At 44.1% G+C, this 8043-nt stretch overlaps 1 long non-coding RNA gene across 1 annotated transcript; it reads right to left on the reverse strand.

The window, feature by feature from the left end:
- Nucleotides 1-4260: 4260 nt before the first annotated feature.
- LOC146052748 (uncharacterized) lies at nt 4261-7953 on the reverse strand. The gene is made up of 2 exons (XR_014467630.1): nt 7875-7953; nt 4261-4621 (listed from the first exon to the last, which is right to left on the reverse strand). It is a non-coding gene; the product is annotated as an uncharacterized LOC146052748 (long non-coding RNA).
- Between the last annotated feature and the right edge of the window lie 90 nt (nt 7954-8043).

Below are 8043 nucleotides of genomic sequence, written 5' to 3' on the forward strand. Positions count from 1 at the left end.
AGATCAAAATTTGAAATAATGTTGCAATACCGTTACCAGTATAGTTCAGAAAAACATGTTATGCAATGAATATAGGAGATATAATAAACATCAGTGCAGTAAATGGCTGTAAATCATTAAACCACTATTCTTGTTAAGGATATAATAACATAACTCCTGAAGACTTTGGTAGATCAAAAGTGCCTTATTGTGCTACAGCGTACATATGTGTAATTAGTTGGTTAGTTTAGCGCAACACATTTGCGTAAGAAAAATCATATAGGAAAGGGAGAAGAAGAAATATCCTTTAAATCTGCTGCTACTGCTGCTGCTTGCAGGAGGGTACACCTGTGCCAATATAGCAAGTGAGCGAGTGCATGCAGATTTTATTATGCCTACTAAAGGAGTCAGAGGGCTTCTGCTGTTGAGGCTCAGTGTGCAAAACCACCTGATTAACACTAGGTCCTTTCAGGAAAGCTACACACACTTAAGCTCCAATGAGAGAGCCCAGAAAAGGTATGGATATAAGGTATCAAGGGTAAACCCTCTTCCTAGTCACAAATGCTGCTTTTTACCCATTTGCCATAAGGCATTGGTGGGATCCAAACAAGTACCTGTAGCACACATCAGATAAGCTCAATTTTATTTTTAACACAGTATGGGCAAAATGTGTCATCGTTTTTGAAAGATTGAAGTGTTATACAGTATTGCCTTATTGTATACTGTATGTCTCTTTTCTCCTCATGTATCTATACATCCGCTAATGGAGTATATTACAAGGAAGATTCCAATTTAAGGAGATCACTAAAATGGGAAATGATACATCTCTAGTACCTCAGAAATAAACTACACGTACAATAATTAAAAAAAGGAAGATCCCGCTAATAATGACATCTGGGACCTATGCCCAGTTTCGTGCCCAATTTCTACCCAAATCCTTGTTGGTCAAAAGAAATTGCAAGTGAGTCATATGTACCTGACCCCCCTGTGCAGGTTTCACGTGTCATACTGTTTGACCAACGCTGTTTAACCCTTGCAGAACACCAGCTACTTATTCAAAATGATGAAATCTGGGACCCATGCCCACTTTACTGCCCTATTACTGCCCAAATCCTTGTTGGTCAAAAGAAATGGCAAGTGGATCATATGTAAGTGACCCCCCCTATGTGGATTCCAAGTGTAAAAAATTTTGACCAATGCTGTTTCAACCTTGCTGGACACCAGATACTTATTCAAAATGATATCTGGGACCCATGCCCATTTTTGGGCCCATTTTCTGCCCAAATCCTTGTTGGTCAAAATAAATTACAAGTGGGTCATATGTAGGTGAACCCATTGTGTGGGTTTCAAGTGTAATATGTTTTGACCAACACTGTTTAACCCTTGCAGGACACCAGCTACTTATTCAAAATAATGACATCTGGGACCTATGCCCAGTTTCGTGCCCAATTTCTACCCAAATCCTTGTTGGTCAAAAGAAATTGCAAGTGGGTCATATGTACCTGACCCCCCTGTGCAGGTTTCAAGTGTCATACTGTTTGACCAACACTGTTTAACCCTTGCAGGACACCAGCTACTTATTCAAAATGATGAAATCTGGGACCCATGCCCACTTTACTGCCCTATTACTGCCCAAATCCTTGTTGGTCAAAAGAAATGGCAAGTGGGTCATATGTAAGTGACCCCCCTGTGTGTATTCCAAGTGTAAAATTTTTTGACCAACGCTGTTTAACCCTTGCAGGACACCAGCTACTTATTCAAAATGATGAAATCTGGGACCCATGCCCACTTTACTGCCCTATTACTGCCCAAATCCTTGTTGGTCAAAAGAAATGGCAAGTGGGTCATATGTAAGTGACCCCCTTGTGTGGGTTTTCAGTGTAATATTTGTTGACCAACGCTGTTTAACCCTTGCAGGACACCAGCTACTTATTCAAAATGATGAAATCTGGGACCCATGCCCAATTTAGTGCCCTATTACTGCCCAAATCCTTGTTGGTCAAAATAAATTGCAAGTGGGTCATTTGTAAGTGACCCCCCTGTGTGGATTTCTGGTGTAAAATTTGTGGTCCAAGACTCATTAACCCTTGTAAAAGTGATTGTTCTGAATAAGAAGCTGGAGCTCCAATAAGAAGTGATTAAGAAGCCAACTTCAGCCTCGTTGGAATTTGGGGGTTGTGAGAGACGACACCCTCGCTGCACGTGATGGTTGTAGTATTGCAGCATGCATTTAGTTTGCGTGGTAAGTTTAGTAAATCTTCCAAATATTAAAAAAAAGTGATGTTGTCCCTAGCAACCTACTGTATCTGTCTATCATTTCTGTATTGCATCCTACAAAATGATAGACATACTCTGATGGGTTACGATTGGCAACATCACCTCTTTTAATTCTTCGAATTTTAGTAAATTTACCCCTTAGGGCAAGATTTATCAAGCTTCATAATGCAGGGCTGCCTAACCTCCCGGAATGGCCGATGTGACATAGGATATGGCATTGGATGGTAATTATAATGGCATAGGGGGCTGGAAGCATCGAGGCCGGTTTTGCGTTCAAACCTCCAAGAACACAGCTAATGGAGGTTTGGCCAAACTGCTAATACACAGATCTGTTGAATGCGATACATTATGGAACTTGCACATTGTGGGCAATGTCATCTTTAGCTAGGCTTACCACACTGCCCCATTACACGGGGTCACCAATGAACTACACAGGTTATTGGGCACTGAATTTACAGAAGTAGACTGGAGAGACACAAGGTAGCTGGAGCTGGTGAGTCAATGGAGGGCTGAAGATACAGAAGGGGGCTGGAGAGACACAAGGGAGCTGGTGAATCACCAGGCAGCTGGAGAGACTGAAGGTGGCTGGGTAGACACAAATGAGCTGGAGCTGGTCAGGAAATGATGGGCTGGTGAGTCATCAGGATCCTGGAGAGACTGTTAAAGCATGAGAAAGACTTTTTTTAACCAGAATTTCTACATAAGAGGACATTGACATGGTATCAGTGTACCGCTGCACCCAGCACACTATTATATTCTCCCGCCCTAGTGGATGGTAGGGTATAATATACAGCCTGTCGGCACATGTCGGTTAAAAATAAAAAAAACTTGATAAACTCATGTTTTGACTGTTGACCTTCCTTACCCAATGCTTGTGTGGACCTGCTGGCCTTAGCCATGTTGACCTACAGTATTTCATGTGTCAACCTAAGCCGTGTCGACCTACTGACCGTATCCAGTTGGTCATCCGGGTTAAAAGCACACATTTACTGACAGATGAACCTGTATAGTCATTTTTAAATGTTAGGAAATGTGCACTCTAGTCTTGGAAGCCCAAAATAAAGTACATTAGTCCCTCATACACCAGCCTGACTTGTCTGAGGCACAAGTCGGACCTGATTTTCCCTTAACCTCCCCAGCATCCCTTCATCCGATTTGGCGATTTATCTCACGTATATATTTTATTTACAGTTTCTTATGTAGAGCAGCAGATTCCGTTGTGCTTCACAATAGGAAACAACAGTGATTATAGAAACTGGGTAGAAACAAACTGACATAAAGGTAGGAGGGCCCTGCTCGTACGCTTACAATCTATAGCACTGAAGGACTCGCGGTGAGCTGTTGGGGGGAATTCAAGGGACATTTGATGCGATAAATCAGACGTGCACTGAAGGCAGCAATTCCAACTTATCTTATGGGAGCAGAAGGTTCAATCTCCACATTCGAGGTGCACGTGGCTTTCGGTCAAACACACGCGACTTGGCCACTTGACCGAATTTCTCGGGCGGCTCAGTAGGATTTGGGTGAAATCGGGCCAAATCCCATAAGTGTATGGCCACCTTAAATGCATACATGGGCAGACTAGATGGGACAAGTGGTTCTGATCTGCCATTACATTCTAGGTTTCTATGGGGTGTGAATCAAAGGGTCTATAGTGTCTCGGTCAAAAGTCAATATATCGACAGGTGCAATGGCAATGTAAACCAAAGGTTGACATTAAAAAGTCGACGTGAGTTTTTCACAACTTATTAGTGTCAATGTCAACACTTGTCAACATGGACCCCAATCATTTCACGGGGCGTGCTTCGGGCATGGGAAAAGTCCCATCAAAAGGAAAAAAAAATTTAAAAAATTGTGAAAAACTTATCTTGACATTTTCAAATGTCAACCTATCATTCGGATATCGTTTCTATGTAGGGGGGCTGATGGACGATTATGTTCAGACATAAGCATTTAAAATGTTGATACACAAGGGAGATGCTTCATAAGATTATGCTTCATTGCTTCTTTCTATATACTTTTATTTTTTTTAAAACATTTTTATTGACAGGTTAAATAAAACAAGTAATAACCATATAAATTTGCAGAATAACAGTCAACTTCCATGTCAATGTGACAAAAACCCAGAGCTTTAATGTCTGTGCTCTGCAACAGGATTATCTGAGGTCATACGGTGTATAAAACGGGGAATAAAATACCAACGAAAACAAACGTGAAACGGAAAACTTCAACAACCGAGTCCGATCTGGCCTCCTCTAATTCGCCGTGCGAGCTTAATGTCCTTCACGTGCAGCGTGACCCTGTGTGCATGGACACTGAACAGGTAAGCGTCTTCGAAAAGCCACACCAGGTAGGCCTCAGCTGCCTAAGAAAGAGATGTTACACTGAAACCGGAGGTTTACACAGGAAAAGGAACTTTGGGCTTAAGTCAGTATGAATCGCTATTTATTCACAAAGCAGAGTGATTATCGGACTGCGCATTTAGACCGCACACAATGCGCAAGGAAAAATAGCGTCAGAAAACACGTATAGATCGTAAACACAATGCAGCTGGATATTGACCGTCGGGAAGCTGCTGTTTTGGGGTGGAAACCAGACTATTTCTGGATGGGTCCGAAAAAAAATGCAGGTCTGTGACAACAGCACTGGCCTTGTTCAGCCTGTGTTAGTCACAGATTAGTCTCTTCCATGTTCCGGAATTTGCGTACAGTCCTGGCCAACCTGTGGCTCTCCAGATGTTGTCAAACTACAAATCCCATCATGCCTTGCCACAGTTTTGCAATAAGGGAGTATTAAAACTGTGGCAAGGCATGCTGGGATTTGTAGTTTCACAACATCTGGAGAGCCACAGGTTGGCCCTGTCCTGGCATATAGATTTGGGGGGGGGGGAAGCAGTAACCGAGTGTTTCCTCTTCATGGGTGGCGGATACCTACTTCTCAGATTAGCGATTCATGATGAATTAGGCCCTTATCACTAATACGATTCATAGATAGGAAAAAATAGTTACAGACAGAGAATTTGAGAGGCAATACATGGTCAAACAGAGCAAACAGATCTTTCTTCCCCATAAATTCTGTAGGCCACTATTAATCATTCATTCACACAGATATGCCCTCATACGTACAGCCCAATCCCAGTGGTGCGTACTTGCACTTTGTGTTGCTACTTTTTTACCTCAGCTTTGCGCCTTTATCTTCATTGTGTAATTTCCTCGACTGTGCGTTTTAGAGAATACTAAGGGGGGTATTCAATGTCAGGGGCACGGCTGTCGAGCTAGCGCGACAGCCGTGCCCCTGTCCCGTTCTCGGTCAGCTCGCCTGGAGCTCGGCAGTCGGGATTCAATGTCCCGGCCGCCGAGCGTCGAGAAGGGGGCGTGGCCGCGAGTTGATGACGGAAATAGACGAGCTCCGGCTGGGAGCTCGCCTATTTCCGGCTTTTCTCGGCAGAACGAGCCCGACAGCTTGTGATGTCGGGCTCGTTCTGCGCAAAACCCCTCTTCAATGCTGTCGGGGAAGACAGCATTGAATAGGGCCCCGCAGCCATCTCTCCTGTCGGGAGATGGCTGCGGGAGCTCGAATGACATTGCATACCCGGAGCAAAAAAGAGAGGGAGGTTTGCACCAGTCGCACAGGAAAAATATTTCGAGGATTTATATGGACCCCTGTTACATCAAACAATCATTTAATTCTTTAGAAAAACATTCTGAATGATGATTTAGTGTGTGCGGGGGTGCTACCACGGGACACTAATAGAGACAAAATTTATTGCATACCCCCCTAATTGTATTGCTGTAGGAGGTATCTTGGGTGAAATTTAAAAGGGTGAGAGATTTGGTAAGATCTGGTTCTGCAGTGTAAATGATTGGCGCTTTAAAAAAAGCTGGAGATTTCTTACCAAATCTATCACTTTCTGAATCTCTCATCCTATTAAATCTCACCCCTTGTGTCAATAAACACCTCCTGCCGACTTCTGTGATCCACTGCTGCAACGGATCACTGCACAAAAACATGGTCAATCTGAGGGAGCCCGAGGCTGGTCATATTGGCCCAAGCTGTTCTGTAGCAGAGGCCAGGAAATCTGTGCTGGAAGATCCAGATCTGGGAGCTCTCAGAAAACGCCCCCGTTTCCGGAACCTGCCTATCCTGCCCCCCTTATCCCGCTTCCAGTTTGCAGCAGGGAACTGCGAGAAATCTCACAATAGAGGGACGTTTCGTTACCTAGGCTGGTAACTTTATCAAAGGAGACTCTCCTTTGATAAAGTTACCAGCCTAGGTAACGAAACGCGTCAGGATACTGTCAGTTTGGACTCTGAGCTCTATTGCGGGACACTCCCAAAACCATATCTTGCCCAGCCTTTATATTCGGATTAATTTTCCATCCGTTCTTCACCCACTGGAAGAGAGCCTTGGGATACCACCACCAGCATACTCATTGGGAAGCCTACCTTCAGCCTGTGCATCTGTCTATACAACATCCAGACAGCGACATCCTACACAGCGGCATCGAATTCCCAGCATGGTATATGGACACCCAGCCTCCACAATCTCCAGTTAAACTACAGGACGGACTGGCTCAGGACATTTGGCAAGCGGGAGAACGCATAAGTATAGTGCTCAGGCCAACTATTCTTAAATTCTTTTTTATATGTGCTGATTTAATGTATTCATTTATAACCTCTTCATGTGTCTAAATGTATCAACCATTTTTACTATGTTTATCAGTGTTGAATAAATTTTACTAATTGTGATACCCAATTGACCATACTCAAACTAAGAATTTTTTTCTAATACCAACCTAGCGCTCCACTACCCTTTTCTTTTTCCTCACGTTTGTTTTCAAGGAACTGACCTTCCTTGGTGTGAGCTGCTTGGATCACAAGGCACTCCTTCTCTGTCGTCCACCTCCTACCTTCTGGTAGGAAAGCAACCTTTTTCCAGTGTTATCAGGAGTATTGGTTTTGAACATTCCTTTATGCCTTGAGAAAGGTCGCTGTGTAATGCGTGTCTGTCTAATGAGCTCAGAGCTGAGCTGGGAATTCTAATTATAGTGGTGTATGATGTGATAAAGATCAGAGAGCGGGGACTGCGTAATAGGAGTTGTCTGGTACAGTGAGACTGCACTGGGGCTGAACACGGGCATCATGCCCACTGAAGTCATCAGTAAGTGGCCTGTACGGGATATACTATGTGCCTATTTGCACACAGACCCAATCCTGGGATGTCGCTCAGAGCCCCCCCATTGGCTGCAGGATTGCCGACATGCTGCGATGTTTAGAGGGTGAAACTCGACACCGTTCTGCAAAACATGGGCACGCCGCTTTAAGTTTGAAGGCATTGCAGATCCCTGTTGTACTCAGGTGTTTGAAGCAGACGGCCAGCCTGCTTAAGTTTCAGCTTGTTGGCTGGTGCTTTAAACCATTCTGAATCGCAACCGATGGCTATGATGGAGATCGAGCATTAGCGCTGATTCTAGTGACACGTGATGGGATATACAGAGCAGAACACGGCCAGGATATGGGTGAGGTATACATGGCCGCATCAGATCTTAGTACAATACATAATTCTAAGATTACCCCAAACAGAATACAGCGAGCGTTTACGCCGCTAAGAAGCCTTACCTCCTGCAATGCCATCAGCGCTTGGCTTTGCCAGCTGAACGGCACTCCGTGGGAATACTCCAGGCAGACCTCTCTCACCTAAAACAGAAAAAGCAGACATTACTAGCAGAGCACAGAGTAGGGGAAACTGTTAGATGCAGAACAGGCAACACCATCTCACCAGGCGGTA

The sequence above is a fragment of the Crinia signifera genome, unplaced genomic scaffold (genome assembly GCF_055691185.1).
Source record: "Crinia signifera unplaced genomic scaffold, ASM5569118v1 HAP2_SCAFFOLD_119, whole genome shotgun sequence".
NCBI classification, from domain to species: Eukaryota; Metazoa; Chordata; class Amphibia; order Anura; family Myobatrachidae; genus Crinia; species Crinia signifera.